This window comes from Cebus imitator, unplaced genomic scaffold (genome assembly GCF_001604975.1).
Source record: "Cebus imitator isolate Cc_AM_T3 unplaced genomic scaffold, Cebus_imitator-1.0 Scaffold17, whole genome shotgun sequence".
NCBI classification, from domain to species: Eukaryota; Metazoa; Chordata; class Mammalia; order Primates; family Cebidae; genus Cebus; species Cebus imitator.
Window position 1 is genome coordinate 1,520,974 of NW_016107332.1, and position 15,410 is coordinate 1,536,383.

Sequence of the window (15,410 nt, forward strand, 5' to 3'; positions counted from 1 at the left end):
TGTGTTAAGGTGCGTAGTACGCTGTTTTTGCACTGCTATAAAGAAATACCTGAGGCTGGCTAAATTATTTCAAAAAGAGGTTTTAAGGCCAGGTACAGTGTCTCATGCCTCTAATCCCAGCACTTTGGCAGGCCAAGGCAGGTGGATCATGATGTCAGAAGATCGAGACCATCCTGGTCAACATGGTGAAACCCCATCTCTACTAAAAATATAAAAATTAGCCAGGTATGGTGGTGCGTGCCTGTAATCCCAGCTGCTCGGGAGGCTGAGGCAGGAGAATCACTTGAACTCAGCAGGTGGAGGCTGCAGTGAGCCAAGATCGTGCCACTGCATTTCAGCCTAGGCAACAGAGCAAGACTCTGTCTCAAGAAAAAGATTTTAATTGGCTCACTGTTCTGTAGACAGTACAAGAAGTGTAATGCCAACATCTGCTTCTGGTGAGGGCCTCAGGAAGCTTACAATGATGGCAGAAAGTGAAGGGAAGCTCACATGACTACAGCAGAAACAAGAGAGAGAGGGGCGAGATGCCACACACTTTTAAATAACCAGATCTCACGTGAACTCAGAGTGAGAACTGGTTTGTCGCCAAGGGGATGGTACTAAACCAATTCATGAGGGATCCACCAGGTCTCATCTTCAACAGTGGGGATTACATTTCAGCATGAGATTTGGCGGGGATGAACATCTAAACTATGTCATGATGTATGTGAAAGAGACATTTAGATCAAACACGTTCTAGTTGTCTGATAGACAGTCATGGAAACTAGAGTAAGGTGTGCATTGCTTAATGACCTGTCTCATAATTCCCATGTGTGCCTCAAAGAATTTTTGAGATAGGCTAATTCTATCAAACAGATTTCAACATTGTAAAGGTGTTATATCCTTTTATTGTTTCATCAGCCACTAGTGCCAGATAGATCTTAATTTTTTTTCAACTCTATCCTGTGGTGAAATCCAAGCTGATTTGCCCCGTTTTAATCTTTTTGTTTTCCTTCTTAACAAGCAAATTGCCTTTAGTTAGGTACGCAAGGGGCAGGAACATCCAGAAAGGATGTGATTTATAAAAGTTCTTTCTAATGGTTTAGTAGGAAAGGCAAAAGAAAGCAATATATGGTATTAGTTGCTACATTTTATTTCTGTTCTGTTTGCCCCATTTGCACAAGCAATTGAGCCCCTGCCCAACTTTGCCATCATCACTAAAGAAAACAAGGCCTTAAGTTTGGTTTTAAATGGTGTACTTGAACCTGCTACTAAAATTTTATTTGTGAAAAAATCTTAGGGTTGACTATAGACTCACTTTTTTTTTTTTTTAATGAAAACTTCCTCCTTTTTTCTACAAGTAATTAGCTGTTCTGGCATTCTGAGAATGCTTTGATCTCTTCAGCTTGAAGAAATATTGACAAAATGCTTAATTTGAATAATTTGTCCTCAAAAACATTTTTACTGATTTATATGAGAGTTGATTATATTCTAAAGAGAATTTAGATTGAGACTTTAAACATACCTCAAATTTAACAAATTATTACATGTTTGTTTATAAAGCACAGATGTTCCTAATAGTTTCTTAATTTGGTGTTTGGGAGCAGAAGTGGAAGATGTGTGGTGTCAGCTGTGAATTGCCATGGACATGCTTGTCAACAAAGAGAAGCCAAATAAGCTGAGTGTCATGGCAACAGAGATTGGAGGAGGAGCTCTGAGGCCAAGTTCTCAGGTCAACTCCGCCCGCTGGGTGCTTTCACTTGAAAAGGCTCAAAGATCTCGCATCCTTTGGGTTAGGACTGAAGAGTAAATTTATTGTGCAACAGAGTGCTATGTTATGAAGGGCATTCAAAGTGACTAACTGGGTTCCATTAAGGCTTGGCTGTCTTCTTCCCTGTCTCCTTAAGTCAGGAGCAAGGCAGAGCCCATTGAATTCTAGATGTAATTCACAGAAACCACCAAAAGGTTGTTTGAAATTGAGATGTTTTTATTTAAAATCATGGTATAAAACTTCCATGGAATTTTGAAAATGGCAGAAAATTATTTTGGTGAACCCGCCTGTTATTTCTGCAGTTTTCTGTCTTATGGTAGAACCTAATTTGTAGGTATGCTTCATGTTAACTATATTCCTAGTTGATGAGTAGTTTTAAGAGGTGATTAAAATACCTCTTTTTAAAATCATCTTGCATTTGGCCAGGTTGGGTAGGGCATGTAACTAAAGTGGCTAGGGGTGTTAACAAAAAATAAAGTGTTGGATGGACATGGTGGCTCACACCTGTAATCCCAGCACTTTGGGAGGATGAGGCTGAAGGATCACATGAGCCTAGGAATTTGAGACCAGCCTGGGCAACTTAAGGAAAGCTCATCTCTACAAAAAATAAAAATAAAATTAGCCAGGCATGGAGGCACACACCTGTGGTCCCAGCTACTCTACTGGAGAGTCCGAGGTGGGAGGATCACCTGAGCTCAGGAGGTCGAGGCTGCAGGGAGCCGTGATTGTGCCACTGTTCTCCAGCCTGAGCAACAGAATGAGACCCTGTCTCCAAAAAAAGTCTCTACTCTCATTAAAACTTAATTTTAGATTCTAAAATGTACCAATGAAATGACAGCCCATCTCTTCAAAGAGTTCATGTTTAAATGGGATTTAACCAGGTTTATAGTCAAATGCTGATTAAGTTCCTTTCAGGTGCTAATTGGTATAGCCTTTGATCTATCTTAGTTCCTAAAGGACACTGGACCATGTATTCTTCTTAAACTTGGGAGAGAGTTAATACCACTTGTGGCAGATGATTGTAGCTCTGCTAGAAAAGAGGCTTTGAAGTCTTTTGTGTCCCCTCAAGTCAGGGCAAGCCAGAGCCCATACATCCAAGAGGAGTTTTGCTGAGCCAGGAAAGAGAACTAATCAGGAAAAATGAGATAAGAGGCTGGGCTAAATGCCCCAGGCCAGGGAGCAGCCAGTTATAGAACTCCCTAGAGACTTAGTCTTTTTGACCACAGGGTAAGGAGGATGATGTTGTGGCATCCTGCAAGATGCATCTGAGGTCTGGATTAGGAGAACCTTCCTTCTCTGAGGCCCTGAGGAGAACAATCTGGATTTGGTACTGGAGGCAGAAAACACTCAAGGAAAGAGCGATTATCATATGTTGCAGCAGTAGTAAAGGAGCCGATGATCTGAAAGGGAGGAAGAGGAGTGTGTAGCCATTTAGTGAAAACAGGGTTGCTAAGAAGCCTTGTGAGGTGTGTTCTGCACCTTCCTCTGTTGTATATGGTTTGTACCCCAACATTCTTAACATAATCAACTGGTCCCTGAGGGTGCTTTACTATTTTGAACCTAACGGGGACTCACAAGCCAAAGAAAGCATAGGATAACTGTCTCTCCTTGAGGAAAGGTTTTAAAAAAGAGAAACCTGGTTTATAGTATGGTTTCTTGAGACAAGCAGCTAGGAAACTGTCTAATTAGGGGCACTATTAAAGTGAATCTTGAGCTACAAGTATGTTCTTAAGGGATGTCCAAAAGATGTCATTTTGGCAGTAAAGCAAGTCTTAGGCATTGTTTCATCAGGGTACAATTTTGTAGATGCATGTTAAGGCCTTGAGTTAAGCTTTCCTACATGTGCTTGTGTTGTACACTGAATGAGGGATAAGGTGTACCCTGCCATTTGTTATATAAAGTGTCACCTTCATGAATATGTATGTTGAATAGGAAAGCTATAGGAGGCAGCGATGGAGTTACAGATCTAAACGTTATGCCGCAAAATGGAATGCTGCCCTGACTACAAATGTTGTTTCATCAACATTAAGCTGCATTTAGAATGCTCTTTACTTTTAGAAGGCTTAAGTGCTTTCGAATTATAAGGCAAATTTAGATCAGTGATTGTATTTGAGCAGATTGTCATTATTCTTAAAGCTTTCCCCACCTAACTAGGGATGGGGAAAGCTGTTTTTCATTAATGTTTGGGTATTGCTCTGCAGCTTAAATCACACAATTGGAGTATTTCTTGTTTTACTTTTTGAAAACAGAGTATTGCTGTCTTAGATATTACTAAGAGTTTATAGCTAATTCTGAGAAGGACTTTTTTTTTGGTAAATTCTTAGGCGTTTTTAAAAGAGCAGTTACAGATTTACAGAAAAAATGAGCAGAAAGTACAAAGTTCCCATAAGCTATATCCCTACCCCTCTGTTTCCCACATTAATGTAGTACACTTTGTACAATTAATGAGCCACTGTGATACATTATTATTAACCAAAGTCAGTAGTTTAGAGTTCACTTTTTATATTGTACATTCTATGAGTTTTGAAAAATATGTAATGACATGTAGCTCTCATTGTAATACTATATAGAGTGTTTTCACTGCCCTAAAAAATCTGTCCTCTGCCTATTCACTCCTTCCCAACCCTCAGCCTCTGGCAACCGCTGACCTCTTTACTGTCTCCATAGTTTTACATTTTCCAGAATTTCATGTAGTTGGAATCATACAGCATATAGCCTTTTCAGATTGGCTTCTTTCATTTAGAAATTTGCATTTAATGTTTCTTTATGTCTTTGTAGTTTGAAACAGCTCATTTCTTTTTAGCACCGAATAATAATACTGCTTTGCATGATGTACCATAGTTTGTTTACTCATTTACCTATTGAAGGACCTCTTGGTTGTCTCCAGTTTTAGGCAATTATGAATAAAGTTGCTATAAACATTTGTGTGCAGGTTTTTGTGGGGACAAAAGTTTTCAATTCATTTGAGTAAATACCAAGGAGTACCATTGCCTTGTCACATAAGACTCTGTTTATACTGTCTTCCAGAGTGGGTGGATTATTTTGCATTCTCACCAGCAATGAATGAGAGTTCCTGTTGCTCCACATCCTTACCAGCATTTGGTAGTGTTAGTATGGATTGTAGGTGTATATATAGTTGTATCTCATTATTGTTTTCAAATTGCAACTCCCTAATTACATACGATATTGAGCATCTTTTCATATGTTTTTTTTTTTCTTTGCCATCTGTATGTCTTAGATGAGGCACCTGTTCAGATATTTTGCCCACCTTTTAATTAGGTTATTTTTGTTGTTGTGTTTTAGGAGCTCTATTTATATTTTGGATATGTCTTTTATCAGTTACGTATTTTGCAAATACTTTCTCCTAGTCTGACTTGTCTTCATTTTCTTAACAGTGTCTTTCTTAGAGTAGAAGTTTGTAATTTTAATGGAATCCAACTTATCAATTTTTTTCTTTGGTGCTTTTGGTGTTACATCTAATGACCTATTGTCAGACCTAAGGTCACTTAGATTTTCTCCTGCGTGGAAGTCCAGTTCAGCACAATTTGTTGAAAAGACTATCCTGAGAAGCAGTGCTTTCAACATGCCAGAAACAGATGGGTTCTCTAAGGGAATGCATAATTTCTGCTGGGGTTCCTTGTGTTCCCTCTGTAAACCTTTCATGAAGTTTCATAGAACAGAGAGCCATGTCTGCAGGAAGGTACAATGCATTGCCTTTCTCCTCCATCATGTCCGAGAGCACTCCTGTCCAGCAAAACTGACTACAATGATGAAATGTTTCATAATTTTGGACTGTCAAGTACAGTAGCCACAAGCTACATGTGGCTATTGAGTACTTGAAATTCGGCCAGTGTGACTGAGGAACTAAATTTTACATTTTAATTAATTTAAATTCAAACTTACGTAGCCCCATTTACCTTGTAACTGTTGTATTGAACAGTCTAGCATTAGAAAGTTAGAACAGATTTGAGAGACTCTTAAGTCAGTGTCTTCATTTTTTTTTTTTTCTCTTTCAACAAATACTTGATGATATCTACTATGTACTAGGAGATTTTTGGGTTCTGGGGGTACAGATGAACTGCAAATTCTGGTTGAGTTCACTGTGGGCCGTAGAATCAAAGTGACTTTTTAAAGATCACAATTGACTTTTTAAAGATCACAATGTCATAATCCCGATTAAAACCAGATTTCCTAATTGTAATAAATATTTTTTTGCCCATGGTCCTTTCCCCAGAAAGCTCCTTGGCTCCATGTTTTCATCATATTTCTCACTGCTCTCAATTACACAAATTATATTATTCCATTATTACTACATTATTATAATTTAACCAACGTGCATGAAAAACAAAGTGAAAAATGAGTGTTGTATCCCCACTGGGAAGAATACACGTGTGATATAGTTTGGACATGTGTCCCCAGCTAAATCTCATGTTGAATTATAATCCCCAGTGTTGGATGTGTGGCCTGCAGGGAGGTGATTAGATCATGAATGGATTAGCACAATCTCTTGGTACTGTTCTCACAATAGTGTGGTCTCAGAAGATCTGGTCATTTAAAAGTGTATGGCATCTCCCCTCTCACTGTCGCTTGCTCCTGCAATGGCCATGTGATGTACTTGCTCTTCCTTTACCTTCCACCATGATTTTAAGTTTCCTGAGGCCTTTCCAGAAGCCAAGCAGATGCCAGCATAATGCTTCCTGTAAAGCCTGCAGAACTGCAATTAAGCCTCTTTTCTTTATAAATTACCCCATCTCAGGTATTTCTTTATAGCAATGCAAGAATGGACTAACACAATGTGCTTACGTTTCTCTTAATACATTTTATTTGTTTAGAAATGTGATGGAAAACTGGTATCGTTTATTATCTCTAAGATTTTTTGCAAAGATAAGAATTATACTTTAATTTTTCCTATAGCAAACTTTAGATTCTTTAGGGAGGTTAGGGAAAACCTTGGAGGTTCTCTTTCTCATGTGCTAAACCTCATCCTTCTCTTGAAGGTGCCATATTCTGAGATCAAGGGGGCATCCAAGGTATCTAGCTCAGGAAAAGTGATGTAGCCACTGCAGATGACATTAGTAACATTTATTCCTTTCACTTTCCCTTCCGGTAGTGCCTGAGGTGTAGCCTCTGACCTTGCATGCCTTAGAAGTCTGAGGTAAAAGCATGTGACTGACCTGTTTACATGGTCAGCATCACCATCCCATTTTGTGACAGCCCATTAGAGCTTGGGTGGTTTCTGAGGTTTCCCTGGCAGGTCCTCTGATTTCCATCTTGATGCTCACCCCAAATGCGATCATTTCCCAACTTCTGCGGGCTTTGCTTTATCTTCCTTTATGTTGCTCAAGATTCAGTTGCAAAACCTTCTACTAGTGTACCCCTCATTTCACTTTCTTTTCTCTTTCTCCAGTGATTCCTGGCACTTTAGTAATCTCTTCTATGTGGACACCAGATAACTTCTTGGAATCCTGAATATTTAGTTTCTTGACTGCCATTTTGTTCTCTCTACCTGGCACCCTCCCTCCAAGACTTAAAAGAAGACTTTAAAGACTTTGCTTTGTGAAACAGGGGTTTATATAAATATGCTAATATGCAACTTGCTTTCTGATTGCTCGGAAGGAATGTTGGAAGCCTGCAGGGCATGGACGTCTACGGTACGTGCAGTGTTCATGGTACACCTGGTGGAAGTCTTTCTAAGAGTTATAACAAGTACAAATCATTCATCTTTCAAACCAGTTTCTCACAAGAGAAGCAAACTCCTCCTGATAACTACGGAGGAGACTAGAGTAAGCAACCTCTTAGAAATCTTAAGAACAAGGACAACAAAAGATTAGGAGGGAGGAAAATAAAAACTAAGAGGACATGGATTGCCAACCAAGTAATCCAGGTAATTACCATCCAGGCAACAAGAGACTTAGATGGCTAGAAAGCTGAAGGGCACTGCCTAACCTGGATAGTTAACACAGACTTGGCTCTGGCTGACTTACTTAGGTACAGACATTCTGCACATTCTGTTAACCTACTCAGGTGTATATTCTGCAAGATCCTTACGGTTTTGATAATAACACTTCTGTATATCCTGATGAGTTACTCTGCCCCCCCCCACCCCCGGGCAAATGTCCTCTGTCTCTGAACAGAGGGCAGCTTCTCTATAATAACCTCCTCCCAAATTTGCTTCTATCTTAATTCACATTTGTGAGTTAAGTTTCTTGTTTTATTTTTATTTTTAGTTTCATTTCTATTTCAAAGACAGGATTTTATTTGAGCATGAGTAGTAATCATAGCAAATATGTACATTTTCCTTTATTTTTATCAACTATGTAATTCAGCTATATTTAACTGGAGAGGCTGGCCTCTTTGCTACTAGGTGGTACATCACCACAAATGGCATCTTGCTAAAAGGAAGACTTTTAAGGTTCCAGACTGAATGTCTTTTTTTTTTTTTGCTTGCCCCACACACAGTCTGACCAAAATGAAAAAATGAGAGGTGTACTATTTTATCCTTAGAGCATAATGATTTGAAACAGACAATGTGCTTGTCATAATAATTTTTTTAAAGAGAATGGGACTATGGTAGTTGTTTGGAAATGTGTTTTGGGAGTTTTTGTGTCATTTTTTCTTTTTAACGTTCTAATTATAATAGTGATTCATGTTATTTTAGGAAATGTTATGCCTGGATAAGCAAAATAAAAATTTAAGTTATCTATAAATCTATTATCTGTTAACATTTTGCGTTGTCTTTCTAGTCACGTTTACATTTACACATGCAACTTGTAAAACAGGAGTAATAGGATCATACACATATCATTGTTTTGTGCCCGTAAACATATAATGCACCTTTTGTCATCATTCCCCACTAAATGTGATCGGAGCATTTCATTATTCCATTGTATGTACCCACCATGTTTTTTTTTTTTTTTTTTTTTTTTTTTTTTTTTTTTTTTTTTTTTTTTTTTTTTTTTTTTTTTTTTTTTTTTTTTTTAAACTGTTATTGGCAATGTCATGGTTAATGTACTCAGATCTAAATCTTTGTTCACATTCTTAGGATGTTTATAGAGTATAAGAAATGTGTTTACAGTAGCTCTAAAGAGCAGCTTAATAATTTTATGTTGTAATTTAAAGAGCCAATTTAATATGCGGAAAAAAGGTATCTAACTTCTTTGAGTGTCTTTGGTCACTAGTAAGGTTAAAAACTTTCTCACTTTAAATGTTAAAGAGTTTATTTTCTTTTATTGCAGAAGGTTTGAAGGCTTTTGTTTAAAATTATTTAAATAAAATAATAGTATCACTGTTACAATACTATATGACCTTCTTGTCATTGCTCATGACTTTAACTTTAGGGGGTTAAGTGTTTGGATACAACAACTTTGTGCCATGAAAGAGAAAACAAGATTGACAATTATCTAGGCCAAAGACCTAACAGAAACTGTAGAAAGCAGAGCTTATGAGACAGAACTTTTTAATAGGTGTGTCAGCCTTTCTGGGCTTAAAGAAAAAGTCTTGTTTCTTGGATATTTTAATTCAGTCTGTGTTGGGCAGAGAGAAGTACAGAGTGGCCTTTCAATATATTTTAAATTTAACAGTCTATAATTAGAAAACACTATTTGAGTTCTTATAATAAACTTTCATTCTGAAAGCACCCATCTAATTTAGTGGGTCATTACTCCCCACTCCTTTTCTCCCTCCCCCTCACAGTCACATTGGCCATAGCTATATCCATGGACCCTGCTTCGGTAATTTTCAGGTTCAAACTTGTGGGTCACTGTTCCATAATATTAAATGATACTAGTGAGGCCTACTCCGTCCCCTTATAAGATTACTTCAGTGACTTCCTTATCTTGAGGGGAACTGACATGTGACTCTTTAGGGACACATCTTATCTTATAAAGTGGGAGTTAGTCAGTGAACAAATATTTATAACCCTCAATTCTCTGCCAGAAAGCAGAGAATCCGACACATGTGATCCCTTCCCTCACAGAGCTTGCAGTCTGACCGGAAACGGATGAGTAAATCTTGACAAATAATTGACCAATGTTACAGTTAGCAAACTGTGATGTTGGAGAAAAAGTATAGAGTAACGTGGAGCAAGGGAAAGGAAACCGAATGTGGTCTGGGATGGTCAAGAAAGGCTTCTCTGAGAACACACAGGGGTGAGTTATAAATGCCATCTCTTGCTCTCCTCCCTTGCAGAAGGCTACATTTAGTGTCTATGAACTGCAAGGGAATTAATCTATTTCTACTCTTTTTAGCAATACTCCACAGGTATTAAAATGAAAATGCATTGCTATAGTTGATTAACCACTAAAAGATTAGTACCATTTTATCTGAGGAAAACATTATTAAATAATTAGCCTTAAGAACAACATACTTTGCCAAATGGAATGAAAAAGGTTGATAAATCACTGGGACATCAGCTTATTCACGGGACTGTGTAATAGCCGTGGAAATTCAACTTTGTCATGTCTTCCATGTACAATATGGGACTATCTGAAGGAACACGGGTCCTCTTCTAGCTAAGGTTTGGATTATATAACTAGTCTTTTAAAGAAAATTTATCTACTGTCCAGTTTACAATAAAATGTAGCTTAAGCATAATAGCTTTTGTAATTTGGAAAAGTTCCGTGTTGAACTGTTAGGTAGAGCCTGAGATGACTATGACTAATAAGAATATTCTTCCAAGCTGTCTAATCCCCTGAGATGATTATGGCTGTTCTTTTGCCAGACAATGACTCTAAAGTCCATTAAACTTAAAAACAGATGCTCCTAGGGGGAGTTGCTTTTCAGTGCATCAGGTTACTCAGTGTTTTTATGTGGTGATATTTTGGCCATCTCCTAATGTTAGGGAATTTGTTTCAGAAACCTGGAACTGTCTCCTCCTTAGCTCTGGTTATCAGAAGCATGACAGAGGGAAATGAAAGTAAAAGACAGACTGGAGATATCTGGTGCAGTTGTGAGCTGACTATCAGAGTTGTGTATTTGTATCACATTGCCTTGTCTTCCTCTTAAAGAAATTCTAGAGAGTTATGCCTTGGGGTTTATTGAGAGACATGGTAAAAAACTATCAAATGACATCATATGGTGGTCTTCCCTGGTCTACACTAGTGCTCACTGCCTCTTGTGTACCGCCCTGCAGTGAATGTGTTAAAGCTAAGTGTCAAATGCTTTCCTTTCCCTCCTGGAGAACAAAATATGGTTCCCACTCCCCTTCCTCCTAACATATGGAGATACACACATTTTCTTTCTCTCTCTGAGTTTGGAAAATTTTTTTCCCCTCTAGCTACAAAGGAGTTGAGAGCCAAATATGCAGCACAGTTTTAGTCATTTTGCAAGACTTAACTGGTACGCTCTATTTTAGTCATTTAACAAATACATATAATGCGTACTATATACCAGGTGCTGTTTCTGATCTCTATTCGTATTAGCTCCTTTGATTCTTTTTTCTCCATTTATTTCTGCTTTATTCTTTCCTTCCTTATACTAATTTTGGATTTGTTCTTTTCTAGTTCCTTGAGGTGCATCAGTAGGTTATTTATTTGGATTCTGTGTTTTTGATGTAGGCATGTGGTGCTATAGTATCCCCTCAGTACTGCCTTTGCCTTACCTGTTAGATTCTGGTATGTTATGTTTCCATTTTCATTTATTTCAAGAAATGTTTAAATTTTCTTTAATTACTTCATTGATTGTTCAGGAGGATGTTGTTTAACTTCCATGCCTTTGGGCAGTTTCCAAAGTTCTTGTTATTGATTTTTAGTTATTCCATTGGAGCCAGAAAAGACACTTGGATATGATAGTGACTTCTTTGAATTTGTGGAGACTTGTTTTGTGGCCTAGATATGTTCTATTAGATATGTTCTATTCTGGAGAATGTTCCATGTGCTGCTGAGAGGAATGTATATTCTACAGCTGTTGGATGAAGTGTACTGCAAATGTCTGTCAGGCCCATTTGGTCTAGAGTATACTTTAATCCCAATGTTCTTTATTGACTTTCTGCCTGGATAATCTGTCTGTTACCAAAAGTGGGATGTTGAAGTCCTCTACTATTATTGTATTGCAATCTGCCTCTCCCTTTAGATCTATTATTTGTTTTTATATAACCTTAGATTGTTTTAAGGGCCTTGTTAAATTAGTACTGTTATTGTCCTATTTATAGATGAGGGAACTAAGGCACAGGGAAATTAAGTATTGTGCCTGGAGCCACAATACTTAATTGTGGAGTCATGCTAAGTGTGGATTGGGTTTCAGAATCCTTGTTCATAAAAGCTTTGCTGCCTCTGCGGTGATTTACTACCGGAGCAGGTAGAAGGATATTCAGTCCCAGGAGATAGCTCTCCTTCTTCCACTACATCTTGTGATCAAGAACCCTTCTCTGTGTTTACCTGGCTCTCTGATTTTACATTAATCATCTCACGGTACAGGTATTGATCAACTTACGACCTGTGCAACTTACGATCATTCGACTTTACGACCACAATCGCTAGCCACGACTGCTCCGCGTCTGGCAGCGCAAACGTTGCCCAGCTGGGCGTACGACAGTGCGGACCAGCTTCCGGCAGCACTACCATCTCCGCGTGCACCATTTCAACTTACGACCAAATCGTGTTACGACCGGTCTGTCGGAACCAATCGTGGTCGTAAGTCGAGCACTAGCTGTAGTATTTTGCAGTTGTTGTTATATAATTTACTTTATTCCTTTGTGAAATTGTATATTCTACGTATACATTAAAATAAATCATGAACTTCTAAAATACTATTTAAAATGAATGTAGTCGTAATGTAACACCATGCTAAGATGTATACAGGAAGAGATTTTGTAGTAAGCTTGAATTTGTTTCACATTCCAGTATCTACCCTTTTGTCCGTTCTCCTTTTTGACAAGGGCCTACATTTTCAGCTTGACTAGATTAAAAGCTCCAGGTTTGGCCATGTAACTGAATAAATTCTATAAGCTGACAATATTAGAAATATCATTAATACCATGCACTAAACAATTGTAATTGTCCACAGACTTAGAGGACAAAAGCAGCCATTGCTTTAATTTTATTTGCGTGAATGGAGTGAGTAGGTTTGGTAGGTGGAGTCAAGAGAGGGTAATAACTGGAGAAGCATTCCAAATGAAATGAGACAAACTCCAAGGATGGGGTGGTCTTTCCAGAGGGGTAAATGTGTCCCACAGGGAGTGTAGTGTACAGTATCTGAAGCGTAAAACTAAACTGCTTCTCCTTTTTAATGGGGTCTAGAAATGCTGACTGGAATATAGCATTTTGAGCCAGTTGAAGTTTATTTCATCTCTTTACAGCATTTCAGATATTCTTTTGTTCTTTTATAACAGTTTTACTGAGATATAATTCACGTACCACGAAACTGGCCTTTTTAAAGTATACAAATCAGTAGTTTTTAGTATATTCACAGAGTTGTGCAACCATACCCACTCTTTAATTCTAGAATATTTACTGCACTTCAGAAGAAACCCTGTACCCATTATCATTCACTTTCCATTCTCTTCTTCCCCCAGCCCTTGGCAACCACAGATCTGTTTTTATGGATTTGCCTATTCTGCACATTTCATATAAATGGGATCTTATACCATGTGGTCTTTGTATCTGGCTTCTTTCCCTTAGAATAATGTTGTCAGGATTCATTCATGCTGTAGTGTATATCCCTACTTTATTCCTTTTTGTTGCCCAATTAATATTACAGGGGTTTGCCACATTTTGTTTATCCATTTAATAGTTGATGGACATTTGGGTTCTTTCCACTTGGAGGCCATTATGAATAATGCTGTTATGAATGTTTGTGTACAGTTTTTGCTTGGACTGGTGTCTTCATTTTTCTTGGGTATATACCTAAGAGTGACACATTTGTTCTTGAGTTTCTTCCAAGAGTTGAGTATTTTTGATGAATATGGGATCTCACCTAAAAAATCAATTTCTGGTTGCAGATGAGTGTACATCCTGCAGTTGTTAAACATAGATTTTAATGAAATTTCTTAGGGAATTAAAAAACATACATGTATGCACCGTTGGGTAGTCTCAGGCTGTACTCTTTGGATATTCATATTGTGGTTCTATGAACTATAGACTTCTGGCCAGTGGCATATATTTTGCATCCACCCACAAGGCAAATTTCAACTAGTTAAAAAGTCATTAAAAAACTGCAGCAACTGTATGGGTTTCAAAGCCAATCTTCCTCCATTTAGTACAAGGTGACAGCACAGCATATCAACCTAAGTTTCTGTGCACATCAACCCTGTATATATGTGGTTCTTCTGCTATCCTATAAAGCCCTCTGCCCTCCTCTTCCCTTCTCTATGCCCAGTTCACAATACTCTGGTAGTGCTTGCCTTTCCATTGTTTTTACCTTCCTGGCTCATTCCTGCCTCTGGGCCTTTGGGCCAGCTGCTCCCTCAGCCTGGCTTACTCTTGTTTTGGAGCTGGCCGCCACTCCCTAAACCTTATTAAGTCTTAAGGATCGCCTCAGAAAGGCTTCCCTGACCACTTGCTCTACATCAGCCACACCAGCCTTCCCCTGACTCTGGCTGACTTTTCTGAGTGGCATTGACTGGTCTTCTTGTTTATCTGTGTGTTCCAATGTTAGAATGTGAACATAGGAGGGAAGGGAATCTGCCTGCCTGCCCTGCTCCAACGTTAAACAGGGGCTGGCAGGTGTTAAGTAAATGTTAGTGGAATGAAGGGCTGAGTTGCTCATCTTGTCCTGGAATGCCAGTACCTGTTTTCCTGGTAACTCTCCTAGAGGCCAGTATCAGAGAGCTCTAGGAGGGCAGCATTAGAGGGCTCTTCATTTCACCTCCACCCTTAGAAGACTAGCAAAACATAGCAACAAACCCTCATTCTTATTTAACCTATGACTTTTTCTTCCCTTAGAGCTGTTATCCTCTGGCCCTAACACTCTTCTTGGAAAGGATCTGCCAGATACTGGGAGTATTGACTGCTGCAAGGACCAAGGTGGGATTTGCTGTGCTCCGTGTGGAAACAGTAGGTTTGGTGCTGCCTGCTGCTATAGCGTGCGTCTAACTTGCGTCAGCTGAAGGTCGGCTGTCTTCTCGGTTATCCTGCAGCTCCACTGCTGTCTTCCCCTCTCTCATTAAGACATTTCATAAATGCCTGAACTCTGAGGATTTTTATTTTATCCTCTGAAGAGTCTTAAATTTCAGGCTCTTTCAGATGAGTGGACATTTTCTCAGTCTTGGATTGCCATTTTAAATGACAGCCAGAGAAACAGAGGTAACCCCAAAACTGCCTAATCTCTTTGCATTACTGCCAAAAGAGAGTACTCAGTTAACTGTCTCAACCATGCCTTAAGAAAACAAAATATTCAAAGACATATCAGTCAGCTACGCACCCTTGAGCAACAGTACTGAAATTATTACTAGCAAAGTTATTCTGCTTTTATAGTTATCTAAACCAAAATTAAAGAGCTGCAGTAGTTGTACGCATTCAATGCCCACTGAGGAGGAAGAGATTTTGCTTTCTGTGGTTGAAGCTGTGCAGCTCAGTTCACTGCCTCGAGTACTTTGAATTTAATTTCAAGTATAATTTTATTCTTGAAAGTAAAAATAGCAGTTGCATTTTTTAGTGCAAAAGATTTTCTCTTTTCCTGCTGTATCTCTGGGCATCTTATGACTAGGGCTCATTTGACCCTGATG

General features: G+C 38.6%; 1 protein-coding gene across 4 annotated transcripts in view; it reads left to right on the forward strand.

Moving 5' to 3' along the window:
- The window catches only part of SGMS2 (sphingomyelin synthase 2), an 83,992-nt gene that overhangs the window by 18,293 nt on the left and 50,289 nt on the right, over positions 1 to 15,410 (forward strand). For 2 of the 4 annotated variants that reach the window (XM_017509038.2, XM_017509032.2), the window contains exon 2: positions 14,629 to 14,709. The exons of the other annotated variants lie outside the window; for them this stretch is intronic. The gene's annotated coding sequence lies outside the window, so the exon portion shown is untranslated. The remainder of the gene's footprint in view (positions 1 to 14,628; positions 14,710 to 15,410) is intronic. 4 annotated transcript variants of the gene reach the window in all.